We start from the raw sequence: 16285 nt of genomic DNA, 5'->3' as shown, positions 1-16285 counted from the left end.
AATAAGGAGGTCCAGCCGACCCTGAAACCTCCCCTGTCTTAACTACACTAACCCGATTTTTCAGGGTCCTCAGCGCCATACAACTTTGCCTAGGTCACTTATACTCTTGACTTAGGCCATCTGACTTGGTCCGTGTTTCTTCCTAGGGTTCACCTAGGTACTTTGCCTTGCTTGATGTGGTAACTTTATAGTGTAGTTCTGACATCCCAATTTTGGGACTTAGCCGATTTTTCATGAATTTCCATATGACCCTAAGGGTCCCTTTCTTCATACAAGCTTGCCTAGGGCGATCGGTCAAAACTTGTCTTACTATTCGATTGGTCTTCGCACTTTCACCCTAGGCAGTTTGCCTAGGTCTGTCTTCTTGAGGAGGTCAAAACCCAAAATAAGGAGGTTCAGCCGACCCAAAAACCTCCCCTGTCTGAACTACACTAACCCGATTTTTCAGGGTCCTCAGCGCCATACAACTTTGCCTAGGTCACATGTACTCTTGACTTAGGCCATCTGACTTGGTCCGTGTTTCTTCTTAGGGTTCACCTAGGTACTTTGCCTTGCTTGATGTGGTAACTTTTTAGTGTAGTTCAGACATCCCAATTTTGGGACTTAGCCGATTTTTCATGGATTTTCCATATGACCCATAGGGTCCCTTTCTTCATACAAGCTTGCCTAGGGCGATCGGTCAAAACTTGTCTTACTATTCGATTGGTCTTCGCACTTTCACCCTAGGCAGTTTGCCTAGGTGTAGCTTCTTGAGGAGGTCAAAACCCAAAATAAGGAGGTTCAGCCGACCCAAAAACCTCCCCTGTCTGAACTACACTAACCCGATTTTTCAGGGTCCTCAGCGCCATACAACTTTGCCTAGGTCACTTGTACTCTTGACTTAGGCCATCTGACTTGGTCCGTGTTTCTTCTTAGGGTTCACCTAGGTACTTTGCCTTGCTTGATGTGGTAACTTTTTAGTGTAGTTCAGACATCCCAATTTTGGGACTTAGCCGATTTTTCATGTATTTCCATATGACCCATAGGGTCACTTTCTTCATACAAGCTTGCCTAGGGCGATCGGTCAAAACTTGTCTTACTATTCGATTGGTCTTCGCACTTTCACCCTAGGCAGTTTGCCTAGGTGTAGCTTCTTGAGGAGGTCAAAACCCAAAATAAGGAGGTTCAGCCGACCCAAAAACCTCCCCTGTCTGAACTACACTAACCCGATTTTTCAGGGTCCTCAGCGCCATACAACTTTGCCTAGGTCACTTGTACTCTTGACTTAGGCCATCTGACTTGGTCCGTGTTTCTTCTTAGGGTTCACCTAGGTACTTTGCCTTGCTTGATGTGGTAACTTTTTAGTGTAGTTCAGACATCCCAATTTTGGGACTTAGCCGATTTTTCATGTATTTCCATATGACCCATAGGGTCCCTTTCTTCATACAAGCTTGCCTAGGGAGATCGGTCAAAACTTGTCTTACTATTCGATTGGTCTTCGCACTTTCACCCTAGGCAGTTTGCCTAGGTGTAGCTTCTTGAGGAGGTCAAAACCCAAAATAAGGAGGTTCAGCCGACCCAAAAACCTCCCTTGTCTAAACTACACTAACCAGATTTTTCAGGGTCCTCACCGTCATACAACTTTGCCTAGGTCACTTGCACTCTTGACTTAGGCCATCTGACTTGGTCCGTGTTTCTTCCTAGGGTTCACCTAGGTACTTTGCCTTGCTTGATGTGGTAACTTTTTAGTGTAGTTCAGACATCCCAATTTTGGGACTTAGCCGATTTTTCATGTATTTCCATATGACCCATAGGGTCCCTTTCTTCATACAAGCTTGCCTAGGGCGATCGGTCAAAACTTGTCTTACTATTCGATTGGTCTTCGCACTTTCACCCTAGGCAGTTTGCCTAGGTGTAGCTTCTTGAGGAGGTCAAAACCCAAAATAAGGAGGTTCAGCCGACCCAAAAACCTCCCCTGTCTAAACTACACTAACCAGATTTTTCAGGGTCCTCACCGTCATACAACTTTGCCTAGGTCACTTGCACTCTTGACTTAGGCCATCTGACTTGGTCCGTGTTTCTTCCTAGGGTTCACCTAGGTACTTTGCCTTGCTTGATGTGGTAACTTTTTAGTGTAGTTCTGACATCCCAATTTTGGGACTTAGCCGATTTTTCATGTATTTCCATATGACCCTTAGGGTCCCTTTCTTCATACAAGCTTGCCTAGGGCGATCGGTCAAAACTTGTCTTACTATTCGATTGGTCTTCGCACTTTCACCCTAGGCAGTTTGCCTAGGTGTAGCTTCTTTATGAGGCCAAAACCCAAAATAAGGGGGTTCGGCCGACCCAAAAACCTACCCTGTCTAAACTACACTAACCAGATTTTTCAGGGTCCTCAGCGCCATACAACTTTGCCTAGGTCACTTGTTCTCTTGACTTAGGCCATCTGACTTGGTCCGTGTTTCTTCCTAGGGTTCACCTAGGTACTTTGCCTTGCTTGGTGTGGTAACTTTTTAGTGTAGTTCTGACATCCTCATTTTGGGACTTAGCCGATTTTTCGTAAAATGCCATATGACCCATATGGGTCCTTTCCTTCATATAAGTTTGCCTTGCTTGGTGTGGTAACATTTGAGTGTAGTTCTGACATCATCATTTTGGGACTTAGCCGATTTTTCGTAAAATACCATATGACCCATCAGGGTCCTTGCTTTCATATAAGTTTGCCTTGCTTGGTGTGGTAACATTTGAGTGTAGTTCTGACATCCCCATTTTGGGACTTAGCCGATTTTTCGATCAATTCCATATGACCCATCAGGGTCCTTTTTCTTCATATAAGTTTGCCTTGCTTGGTGTGGTAACATTTGAGTGTAGTTCTGACATCATCATTTTGGGACTTAGCCGATTTTTCGTAAAATACCATATGACCCATCAGGGTCCTTGCTTTCATATAAGTTTGCCTTGCTTGGTGTGGTAACATATGAGTGTAGTTCAGACATCCCCATTTTGGGACTTAGCCGATTTTTCGATCCATATCATATGACCCATCAGGGTCCTTTCCTTCATATAAGTTTGCCTTGCTTGGTGTGGTAACATTTGAGTGTAGTTCTGACATCCCCATTTTGGGACTTAGCCGATTTTTCGTAAAATACCATTTGACCCATCAGGGTCCTTTGCTTCATATAAGTTTGCCTTGCTTGGTGTGGTAACTTTTTAGTGTAGTTCTGACATCCCCATTTTGGGACTTAGCCGATTTTTCGTAAAATACCATATGACCCATCAGGGTCCTTTCCTTCATATAAGTTTGCCTTGCTTGGTGTGGTAACATTTGAGTGTAGTTCTGACATCCCCATTTTGGGACTTAGCCGATTTTTCGTAAAATACCATTTGACCCATCAGGGTCCTTTGCTTCATATAAGTTTGCCTTGCTTGGTGTGGTAACTTTTTAGTGTAGTTCTGACATCCCCATTTTGGGACTTAGCCGATTTTTCGTAAAATACCATATGACCCATCAGGGTCCTTTCCTTCATATAAGTTTGCCTTGCTTGGTGTGGTAACATATGAGTGTAGTTCTGACATCCCCATTTTGGGACTTAGCCGATTTTTCGTAAAATACCATATGACCCATCAGGGTCCTTTGCTTCATATAAGTTTGCCTTGCTTGGTGTGGTAACTTGTTAGTGTAGTTCTGACATCATCATTTTGGGACTTAGCCGATTTTTCGTAAAATACCATATGACCCATCAGGGTCCTTGCCTTCATATAAGTTTGCCTTGCTTGGTGTGGTAACATTTGAGTGTAGTTCTGACATCCCCATTTTGGGACTTAGCCGATTTTTCGTAAAATACCATTTGACCCATCAGGGTCTTTTGCTTCATATAAGTTTGCCTTGCTTGGTGTGGTAACATATGAGTGTAGTTCAGACATCCCCATTTTGGGACTTAGCCGATTTTTCGTAAAATACCATATGACCCATCAGGGACCTTGCCTTCATATAAGTTTGCCTTGCTTGGTGTGGTAACATTTGAGTGTAGTTCTGACATCCCCATTTTGGGACTTAGCCGATTTTTCGTAAAATACCATATGACCCATCAGGGTCCTTTGCTTCATATAAGTTTGCCTTGCTTGGTATGGTAACATTTGAGTGTAGTTCTGACATCATCATTTTGGGACTTAGCCGATTTTTCGTAAAATACCATATGACCCATCAGGGTCCTTGCCTTCATATAAGTTTGCCTTGCTTGGTGTGGTAACATTTGAGTGTAGTTCTGACATCCCCATTTTGGGACTTAGCCGATTTTTCGTAAAATACCATTTGACCCATCAGGGTCTTTTGCTTCATATAAGTTTGCCTTGCTTGGTGTGGTAACATATGAGTGTAGTTCAGACATCCCCATTTTGGGACTTAGCCGATTTTTCGTAAAATACCATATGACCCATCAGGGTCCTTGCCTTCATATAAGTTTGCCTTGCTTGGTGTGGTAACATTTGAGTGTAGTTCTGACATCCCCATTTTGGGACTTAGCCGATTTTTCGTAAAATACCATATGACCCATCAGGGTCCTTTGCTTCATATAAGTTTGCCTTGCTTGGTATGGTAACATTTGAGTGTAGTTCTGACATCATCATTTTGGGACTTAGCCGATTTTTCGTAAAATACCATATGACCCATCAGGGTCCTTGCCTTCATATAAGTTTGCCTTGCTTGGTGTGGTAACATTTGAGTGTAGTTCTGACATCCCCATTTTGGGACTTAGCCGATTTTTCGTAAAATACCATTTGACCCATCAGGGTCTTTTGCTTCATATAAGTTTGCCTTGCTTGGTGTGGTAACATATGAGTGTAGTTCAGACATCCCCATTTTGGGACTTAGCCGATTTTTCGTAAAATACCATATGACCCATCAGGGACCTTGCCTTCATATAAGTTTGCCTTGCTTGGTGTGGTAACATTTGAGTGTAGTTCTGACATCCCCATTTTGGGACTTAGCCGATTTTTCGTAAAATACCATATGACCCATCAGGGTCCTTTCCTTCATATAAGTTTGCCTTGCTTGGTGTGGTAACATTTGAGTGTAGTTCTGACATCCCCATTTTGGGACTTAGCCGATTTTTCGTAAAATACCATATGACCCATCAGGGTCCTTGCCTTCATATAAGTTTGCCTTGCTTGGTGTGGTAACATTTGAGTGTAGTTCTGACATCCCCATTTTGGGACTTAGCCGATTTTTCGTAAAATACCATATGACCCATCAGGGTCCTTTCCTTCATATAAGTTTGCCTTGCTTGGTGTGGTAACATTTGAGTGTAGTTCTGACATCATCATTTTGGGACTTAGCCGATTTTTCGTAAAATACCATATGACCCATATGGGTCCTTTGCTTCATATAAGTTTGCCTTGCTTGGTATGGTAACATTTGAGTGTAGTTCTGACATCATCATTTTGGGACTTAGCCGATTTTTCGTAAAATACCATATGACCCATATGGGTCCTTTGCTTCATATAAGTTTGCCTTGCTTGGTGTGGTAACATTTGAGTGTAGTTCTGACATCCCCATTTTGGGACTTAGCCGATTTTTCAATCAATACCATATGACCCATCAGGGTCCTTTGCTTCATATAAGTTTGCCTTGCTTGGTGTGGTAACATTTGAGTGTAGTTCTGACATCCCCATTTTGGGACTTAGCCGATTTTTCGTAAAATACCATATGACCCATCAGGGTCCTTTCCTTCATATAAGTTTGCCTTGCTTGGTGTGGTAACATTTGAGTGTAGTTCTGACATCCCCATTTTGGGACTTAGCCGATTTTTCGTAAAATACCATATGACCCATCAGGGTCCTTTCCTTCATATAAGTTTGCCTTGCTTGGTGTGGTAACATTTGAGTGTAGTTCTGACATCCCCATTTTGGGACTTAGCCGATTTTTCGTAAAATACCATATGACCCATCAGGGTCCTTTCCTTCATATAAGTTTGCCTTGCTTCGTATGGTAACATTTGAGTGAAGTTCTGACATCATCATTTTGGGACTTAGCCGATTTTTCGTAAAATACCATATGACCCATATGGGTCCTTTGCTTCATATAAGTTTGCCTTGCTTGGTGTGGTAACATTTGAGTGTAGTTCTGACATCATCATTTTGGGACTTAGCCGATTTTTCGATCCATACCTTATGACCCATAAGGGTCCTTTTCTTCATATAAGTTTGCCTTGCTTCATGTAGTAACATATGAGTGTAGTTCTGACATCCCCATTTTGGGACTTAGCCGATTTTTCGATCAATTCCATATGACCCATCAGGGTCCTTTCCTTCATATAAGTTTCCCAAGACTTAGTGTTTTTTACCTTTGGACACCAATATCACCCTTACGGGTATCTTTGATCTTCGCACCATGTATTGACCAAATGTAGGTCTTGCTATGCCAAACTTATAATTGTTCAACACCAAGTCTCTATCTTGAACCATTAAGGCTCTAACTTGCACCAATTGCTTGGTACTCTTGGTCCGTGTTTCATCGCATACTGACTTCTTGACTTAGTGCTTTTTTCCTTTGGACACCAATATCACCCTTGCGGGTATCTTTGATCTTCTCACTTTGTATTGACCGAATGTAGGTCTTGCCATGCCAAACATATAATTGTTCTACACCAAGTCTCTATCTCGTACCGCCAGCTCGGTACATTCGATAAACCTGCCCTTAAGGCACCCGGGACTTAGTCATTTTTTCACATTTTTCATGATTTTGAGGCAACTTTTCTCGACTTTGTCACCTTATATCACCAAGATCCTTTCCCTTTAGCGCTTCACTCTGTTCGTATGATATTTAGCGCTGACTATCACCTTTCTATCGCTGAGCTCAACTTCTTATTCGGTGCCATAGAGCCAGAGATATTTGGTGTATGCTGTTATAAGGGAAGTTTGTCACTTTTTCAAAGGCCCACTTTGGGACGCCCATATCTCACCTTCAGGTATCTTCGATCTTCTTGTCGTCTATGGACGAAACTTAGGTCTTGTCTTGGCCAACTTATAAATGTTCTACGGCCAAGCCGTATCTCTTACCGCCAGCCCGGTATTCATGGACTTAGTTGGATTTTCGCCTCTCGTGGTAACAATTTCAGACTTTGACTCACAATAACACCCAAACGGTCACATGCTAGCGCTTTGCTTGGAAGGAATTATAGTTAGCGCTACCTTTTCTCTTTCCATCGATACCTTGTTCGTTCCATTCCATGCCATACAGCCGAAGTTATGATGTTTCCCGTTTTCCATATCATGTGGAGCTTATGCTCTGGGAAAACCATCTAACACCTGTACCACCCTTTTAGGTACCACCGATCTCGAGACTATGTTCGGGCCAAATATAGGTTATAACATGCCCAACTTATAATTGTTCTACACCAAGTCTCTATCTCTTACCGCCTGCTCGGTATTTTACTCGTAAGTCCAAATTTCACAACTTGTACTTTTTGGCCCAATGTACTCGAGTTTCAATTTTGGTAACATTTTTCGACTTTGACGCTTAATAACTTCCAAATCATGCTAGTTAGCGCTTTGCTTTCTTCTAGTCGTATCTAGCGCTGGGTGTTACCTTTCCAAAACATATCCTAGCTCTACAATCCATGCCATACAGCCGGAGCTACATGGTGCACAAGTCAAATCCATTTTAGCCATGTTTCATTTTTGCTAATTTTTGACCACTCGTATCACCCTTCCAGAGTGGTCCGATCTTCTCGCTTTCTATGGACGACTTTTAGGTCTCGTAGAGGCAAACTTATAAGTATTCTACGTCAACCCGCTATCTCTTACCGCTTGCTCGGTATTCTTGGTCTTGTGTGATTTTTGGCCATTTTGGTATTATTTTTCCACTTTGTCGCTTAATAACTCAGTTTTGCTCAACACTTAGCGCTTCGGTTGTTTGGGATTATAGTTAGCGCTCGGTTCGACCTTTCCAACACTGATCTAAGCTTGTCGATCCGTTCCATACAGCCTGAGTTATTCGCGATACCGTGTTTCAATCCATTTCTCAAGTCTCGTTTTGGTCCAACTTTGAACCAGCCATATCACCCTGATGGGTACCTCCGATCTTCTCGCTCTATATTGGCCAAAGTTAGGTCTTGTGGTAACGTACTTATGATTGTTCTACGCCGTGTTCGTAGCTCTTATCGTTCGCCCGCTATTTTCGATCATAAGGTGAATTTTCGCCTCTAAACCACCATTTTTCACCTTTGCCCTCTAATATGACCGACTTGCTCAACACCTAGCGCTTCGCTTGGTAGGACACATAGCTAGCGCTCGTCAAGACCTTTCCAACGCATATCCAAGCTTTCCGATCCGAGCCATACAGCCTGAGCTATAGGCGATACCGTTTTTCCCATTTTCTTGGTCACACGCACTTTAGGGTACCCCTTTTTGCCTTTGACCCTTAATACCTCCTCCGGGTCACTAGTAGGCGCTCTGCTTGGTAGGAAACATAGCTAGAGCAGGCCTTCACCTTTCCAAAACTGCCGAAAGTGTACCGATCCGACATCTAGAACCAAAGTTATGGTCATTCCCATCATGCTCTACTTTCATGGTCAACCTCCACCAAGCACACCTAGGTTGGACCAACTTTCACCAACTCATCTCGAACCCCAAATTTGCTTCGACCTACTAGGTTTCCCTAGTAAAGTGGTCAAAACATCCATTACAACACGACTGGTCTTTCTGGTGGTCGACCTAGGCGACTTTGTTCGACGACCACCACCCCATGGAACTAAAAGACGTCCCTTGATACGGACCACCGATACATTTTCCGGCCTGTCTAAACTACACTCATCGAAATTTTTTTGGGTCCCCACCGTCATACAAGTTTCCCTAGGTCAAGTTTTTCTTCCGGATCGGCCGCGGACCTCACTTTTCATTATCTAGGGAGGCCATAGGGCCCCAAAAGGGGATTTTTAAAATTTTCGACACTTTCGACTTTGGTCGGATTTTTTCCGATTTTGGTCCGACCTAGGGACTTGGTGGTCCAAGGAGCCTCGGGACCAAACTTTTTTCTCAGGGGTCCCTACCTCCATACAACTTTGCCTAGGTAAATTTTTTGTTCCAAATCGACCGCGGATTTCACTTTTCAATATCTGGGGCTCGTGTAGAGTCCGAATATAGGGTTTTCTCATTTTTCGACATTTTCGACTTTTTTGGGATTTTTTCGGGTGTATCGAGCTTCGGCATAGCCATACCGTTTGTGTTTCTCAATTTTTTATTTGACTAGTCGTAAGTACTCGAGTAGATGAAACTTTTTGCCGAAGACACCATGCCTCGGAAACGACTCCTTCATGCTCAAAATTGGGGCCAAAGGTGATTTTTGTTACTTTTCCTTAGGGGGCCCAACACTTCTCAGGGGTCCCTACCTCCATACAACTTTGCCTAGGTCAATTTTTTGTTCCAAATCGACCGCGGATTTCACTTTTCAATATCTGGGGCTCGTGTAGAGTCCGAATATGAGGTTTTCTCATTTTTCGACATTTTCGACTTTTTTCGACTTTTTTCGGGTTTTTCGACCTAGGGGTCCGCCGAACAAATTTTGGGTCAAAAATTTTTATTGAACTAGTCGAAAGTACGCAAAAAGATAAGACTTTTTGCCGAAGACACCATGCCCCGGAACCGACTCCTTCCCCTTCAAAATAGGGGACAAACGTGATTTTTGAAACTTTTCCTTAGGGAGCCCAAGACTTAGAAAATTTTCAAATTCTCGATTTTTCGATTGCGAGCTAGCGCTTTGCGGTCTTCGGCAATGTTGTAGATCTCGACGAGATAAAACTTTTTGGTCAAGGGACATTTTGCCCTCCGACCCCTCCTTCCCCCCGCAAATCGCCCCCCAAAGTGCAATTTTTGCATTTTCACCTCTTTGCATGCACTGTTCGGCCCAAATGGCCACTTTCTATGGGTCTGAGCGCTTTGCGGTCTTCGGCAAACTTTTAGAGCGTACCAAGCCCTAATTATAATTGTTCTACACCAACTTCGTACCTCTTCATCCCTGGCCGCTATTCGCGTACCAAGGTAATTTTTGTTCATTTTGTCAACATTTTTCATCTTTGACTGCTTATATCGGCCTTGCCATGAACCGATAGCGCTTCGCTGTGTTCTAACGTAAGTTAGTACTGCTCAATACCTTTCCAAATCATGTCTTAGATTGTCATTTGCTTGCATACAGCCGGAGCTATGAGCGATACCGTAAAAAGTACCGAATCTTGGAAAAATCCTTTGATCGCCCATATCCCCCCTTTGGGGGCCAGATATCGAAAAAAGTTCTGATTCAAAAAGTTGCGCATTAACGTGTTCTAGTTATGCCTAGAACATTTCACTTCGCTAGCTGGCCTGCAACTTAGCCGTAATTGGGATTTTAGGGTGTTCTTGGAGGGCCCATTTCCTGCGACTTGGTATCTTTTGGGCCCAATGTTTCTCTAATATCTCCACGAGTTTTCCAGATAGCCTTTTCAAACTTTCAGGGTGCCTAGAACACCTCAAGACCTTTCCAACGCTATGCCGTTTGCCTCGCTCGGACATCTACAGCCAAAGTTATTCGAGGTACACGGTACCTTACCCTGTTTTCTCAGTACTTGGTCGAAAATTTCGATCAGCCATATGACCGACTTGGACAACCCTGAGCGGGTTGGCCCCATATAACTAAACTTTCGTCTCGTGGAGGCAAACTTATAAATATTCCACGTCAACTCGCTATCTCGTACCGCCTTGACGGTATACTTGGTCCAAGGGCCATTTCCAGCGACTTGGTCGCAATTTCGCTCTAAGTTTCGCTAATACCTTCGTCCGTGGACATGGTGATTTTTTGTTCGTATTTTTCCTTGATAGTCCCACTCAAGACTATTCCATACCAGAGCCAAGCGTCCCGCTAAGTGCCATACAGCCTGAGCAGTAATTCATGAAAGGTACCTCTACCAGTTTTTGCCATACTTGGGTACAAACTTTGGATCGCCCATATCTCCACTTTGGAGGCCAGCCAGCACCTTGGCCTCATATACTTTTTTGTTGGTCATACCATGCACCAAATATAATTGTTCTACGCCAACTTGCTATCTCTTCTCCAACTTGCCGTTATTCTTGGTCCAAGTCCCATTTCATTCGTTTTTGGACCCATTTTGCTATATATTTCACTAATAGCTTCGGCCATGGACAAGCTGATTTTCTATTTGTATTTTTCCTTGATAGTCCCACTCAAGACCATTCCAAAACACACCGCAGCTTGTCGCTCGGTGGCAAACTGACCGAGTTATAATTCATGAAAGGTACCTCAACTTGGTACACCACGTGGTCGGCCCAAACCATAAACCGACCAAACGACCGACTTGGAGCACCCTGACCGGGTTGGCCCCATATAATGAAAGTTGCGTCTCTACACGCCCAACTTATGAATATTCTACGCCAAGTCGCTATCTCTTACCGGTAAGCCGGTATTCACCTTCCAAGGGGGATTTTGGTCAAGTGCCATTTCCTGCGACTTGGTCCCCGAATACGACCATCATCACCTAATATCTCCGTGGTCTTTCAACTCAGCCTCATGAAACTTTCAGGGTAGATAGGTCTCCCCGAGACCTTTCCAACGGTGAGCCGTTTGCCTCGCTCGGCCATATACAGCCGAAGTTATTAATGGTACTTGGTACCTTACCCTGTTTTTTCCATACTTGTTCGTACTTGGGTACAAACTTTGTATCGCCCATATCTCCACTTTGGAGGCCAGCCAGCACCTTGGCCCCAAATACTTTTTTGTTGGTCATACTATGCCCAAAATATAAATGTTCTACGTCAACTTGCTATCTCTTCTCCAACTTGCCGTTATTCTTGGTCCAAGTCCCATTTCATTCGTTTTTGGACCCATTTTGCTATATGTTTCACTAATAGCTTCGGCCATGGACAAGCTGATTTTCTATTTGTATTTTTGCTTCATAGTCCCATTCAAGACCATTCCAAATCACATCGCAACTTGTCGCTCGGTGGCAAACTGACCGAGTTATAATTCATGAAAGGTACCTCTTCTTGGTACACCACATGGTCGGCCCAAACCATAAACCGACCAAACGACCGACTTGGAGCACCCTGACCGGGTTGCCCCCATATAATGAAAGTTGCGTCTTTACACGCCCAACTTATGAATATTCTACGCCAAGTCGCTATCTCTTACCGGTAAGCCGGTATTCACCTTCCAAGCGTGATTTTGGTCAAGTGCCATTTCCTGCGACTTGGTCCCCGAATTGGACCATCATCACCTAATATCTCCGTGGTCTTTCAACTCAGCCTCATGAAACTTTCAGGGTAGATAGGTCTCCCCAATACCTTTCCAACGATATGCGGTTTGCCTCGCTAGGCCATCTACAGCCGAAGTTATTCATGGTACTTGGTACCTTACCCTGTTTTTTCCATACTTGTTCATACTTGGGTACAAACTTTGAATCGCCCATATCACCACTTTGGAGGCCAGCCAGCGCCTTGGCCCCATACACATTTTTGTTGGTCATACCACGCACTAGTTATAAATGTTCTACGCAAGCTTGCTATCTCTTCTCCAACTTGCGGTTATTTTTGACTCAAGTCCCATTTCCATAGTTTTTGGTACCAATTTGCTCTATGTTTCGCTAATAGCTTCGCCCAAGGACTTTGTGATTTTTTGTTCGCATTTTTCCTAAATAGTCCCACTCAAGACTATTCCAAATCACACCTTAGCTTGTCGCTCAGTGCCATACAGCCAGAGTTTTAATTCATGAAAGGTACATAACCTTGGTACACCACGTGGTCGGTCCAAACCATCAACCAACCATATGACCGACTTCGAGTCGAGCTAGCGGCTAGGCTCAATATAATGAAATGCGTGTCTTGATGCGGGCTACTGACGGTCTGAACAATGTAGCTCGCTAGCTCGTCTCTAAACTTGTGTTTTGGTCGAATATTGGGTGTTCATGTACCACTTCGGGTAACATGGACTTTGGTGCAACTTTACCACTTGTGCACTTAATTACTTCCCGGTCATTCAAGTCTTTGCCTTCATACTTTCAGGGTAGTTAGGTCTCGTCGAGACCTTTCCATACATATGCCAAACTCATCGATCGGACATCTATAGCCCGAGTTATTCGCGGTACACCGTACCTTACCCTGTTTTTTCCTCAATTGGGTACAAACCTTGGAACACCCATATCGCCCCTTTAGAGACTAGCTGGCACGTTGGCCTCATATAATGATAAGTGCACCTCAACTAGGGCTACTGACGGTCAGAACATTTCAACTTGCTAGCTCGGGCCCACACTTGTGTTTTTCTCGAATATATGGTTCAAGTGTGCCACTTTGGGCACTTTTGGACATTTTGTCCCCACACAACTTTCTTGCCTTGGTAGATAGGGTCTTGTGTTTTTGGGCAAAAAGATGCACCAAGATATGGTCTAACTTTCGTTCTTGTACCGCAAAGCGCTACCTCCAACACCCGAGGAGATAGAAAGTGATTATGTTCGGTATATCGGTCTTCCATGGCCTACTATGGTAAGCCCCTGCAGGTATGCAACCGAAGGTGCTTGGTACATGTATTTGGTGCAAAATCGGTGCAAAGTAGGTGTTTCCTTGATCGGGCTATAACTTTCTTGGTTGATGTTGGATTGCTTTGCGGTCTTCGGGGGATAGTTAGGGAACATGTTGGCCAACATTTTCTTATTCCTCAGCCTGGCCGTACCTCTTACCGTCTAGGCGGTATACATGCTCTAAGTTGGAACTTGTGTTCCTTCGCGCAACTTTTCTGACTTTGACGCTTAATATCTTCCGTTCATATGCAGTCTAAGCTCTGCAACTCTCAGGAAAGCTAGTACTACTCATTTCCTTTCCATATCAGTCTTTGGCTTGTCGATCCAATGTCTACAGCCTTAGTTATTCACGTTCCCTGTGAAGGTAGGTTTTTGCCCATTTTCCAGTTCATGTGGTAACATTCCCGGACTTTGCCGGCTTTCTCTTCATGTGGTAACTTGCTTGCTTGTGTGGTAACTTGGAAGTGTATGTCTGACAGACCCAATCTCGGACTTAGCCGATTTTTCTCTTCATATCATATGGATCAATCACTAGGCCATCTTGCTTGCTTGTGTGGTAACTTGAAAGTGTATGTCTGACAGACCCAATCTGGGACTTAGCCGATTTTTCTCTTCATATCATATGGATCCATCACTAGGCCATCTTGCTTGCTTGTGTGGTAACTTGGAAGTGTATTTCCGACAGACCCAATCTGGGACTTAGCCGATTTTTCTCTTCATATCATATGGATCCATCACTAGGCCATCTTGCTTGCTTGTGTGGTAACTTGGAAGTGTATTTCTGACAGACCCAATCTCGGACTTAGCCGATTTTTCTCTTCATATTATATGGATCCATCACTAGGCCATCTTGCTTGCTTGTGTGGTAACTTGATAGTGTATGTCTGACAGACCCAATCTCGGACTTAGCCGATTTTTCTCTTCATATCATATGGATCCATCACTAGGCCATCTTGCTTGCTTGTGTGGTAACTTTGAAGTGTATTTCTGACAGACCCAATCTGGGACTTAGCCGATTTTTCTCTTCATATTATATGGATCCATCACTAGGCCATCTTGCTTGCTTGTGTGGCAACTTGATAGTGGTTGTCTGACAGACCCAATCTCGGACTTAGCCGATTTTTCTCTTCATATCATATGGATCCATCACTAGGCCATCTTGCTTGCTTGTGTGGTAACTTGGAAGTGTATTTCTGACAGACCCAATCTCGGACTTAGCCGATTTTTCTCTTCATATTATATGGATCCATCACTAGGCCATCTTGCTTGCTTGTGTGGTAACTTGATAGTGTATGTCTGACAGACCCAATCTCGGACTTAGCCGATTTTTCTCTTCATATAATATGGATCCTGGACTTAGCCTGTTATTAGGTTATTATATATGGATCCTGGACTTAGCCGATTATTAGGTTATTATATATGGATCCTGGACATAGCCGATTTTTCTCTTCATATAATACGGATCCTGTACTTAGCCGATTATTAGGTTATTATATATGGATCCTGGACTTAGCCGATATTTCTCTTCATATGATATGGATCCTGGACTTAGCCGATTTTTCTCTTCATATAATATGGATCCGGGACTTAGCCGATTTTTCTCTTCAAATAATATGGATCCGGGACTTAGCCAATTTTTCTCTTCATGTGGTAACGTATGCCAATCGCTCACAAGTCATGGGATAAGGGTACTTGTGTTCTTCCATCTTCTAAGTCCCGCACGGGGACATCGTGATCGCCCCAAGTCCGGAATAGCGCCAAGTCAAGCCCCACGGTGGCCGTGCAGGACCTGTTAGCGGCGGCCCCACTGACAGCACTAATCCGGACTTAGAAATTATATCTTTCTAATCGAACACCACACACGCAACACCACCATACCACCATCTCCTTGCAAGTACCTAAGTACCCGCAACTCCATGGTGAAGGCAATGTCACTCCATCACCAACCTCTTTGCATTGCAAGCACTTGCGTACCTACAACACTCCGAAGAAGGCAACGGCGCGCGATGCTCGACTCCACACACCTCACCACACCACACCACCGATGGCCAGCCAGCCAGCCAGCCCAGCTAAGGGCTAACCCACCAACCAACCACCAATGGCCTAGGCCAGCCGGATCCCACCTTCAAGTCCAAGCACAGCCAAGTGCAAGTACCGCCAAGTGTTCACCAACCAACCATCACACCAGGTCAGCCGGCCAGTACCCACCTTCAAGTGCCATTACCCTCGGGTGCAAGCCCAATCAAGTGTTAACCAACCAACCCGGCCAAGGCAGCCAACAGGCCGGCACCCTACAGCACCGACCCGCCATCACCACCTCAACCGTTGACCATGCAAGTGGCCTCGGACAACAGGTGACACCCGAAGTACATCCGAAGAACGTATATCAAGTGTTTGCTCACCAAGTCCTCAACCAACCCCAAGTACCCGGAGGTACCCAGAGTGTTGGATCCGCCAACCCGTCCCGGCACTCCAAGTCCTTGCGAACCCAAAGTGTTTGCCCGGTAGGGCCATTGTATCACAACGCTTGCGACCATGCAAGTGGCCTCGAACAAGGTGACAGGGGTATCTTCACCAAGTTCTCAACCAACCCCAAGTACCCGGAGGTACCCAGAGTGTTGGGTCCGCCAACCACTACCAGCACTCCAAGTCCTCGCGAACATAAAGTGTTTGCCCGGTAGGGCCATTAGACCACAACGCTTGCTAACCATGCAAGTGGTCTCGGACAACAGGTGACACCCGAAGTACAT

This window comes from Anopheles coustani (genome assembly GCF_943734705.1).
Source record: "Anopheles coustani chromosome X unlocalized genomic scaffold, idAnoCousDA_361_x.2 X_unloc_8, whole genome shotgun sequence".
Classification (NCBI taxonomy): Eukaryota; Metazoa; Arthropoda; class Insecta; order Diptera; family Culicidae; genus Anopheles; species Anopheles coustani.
The sequence above is the reverse complement of the archived record's forward strand: the minus strand, read 5'-3'. Positions refer to the sequence as shown.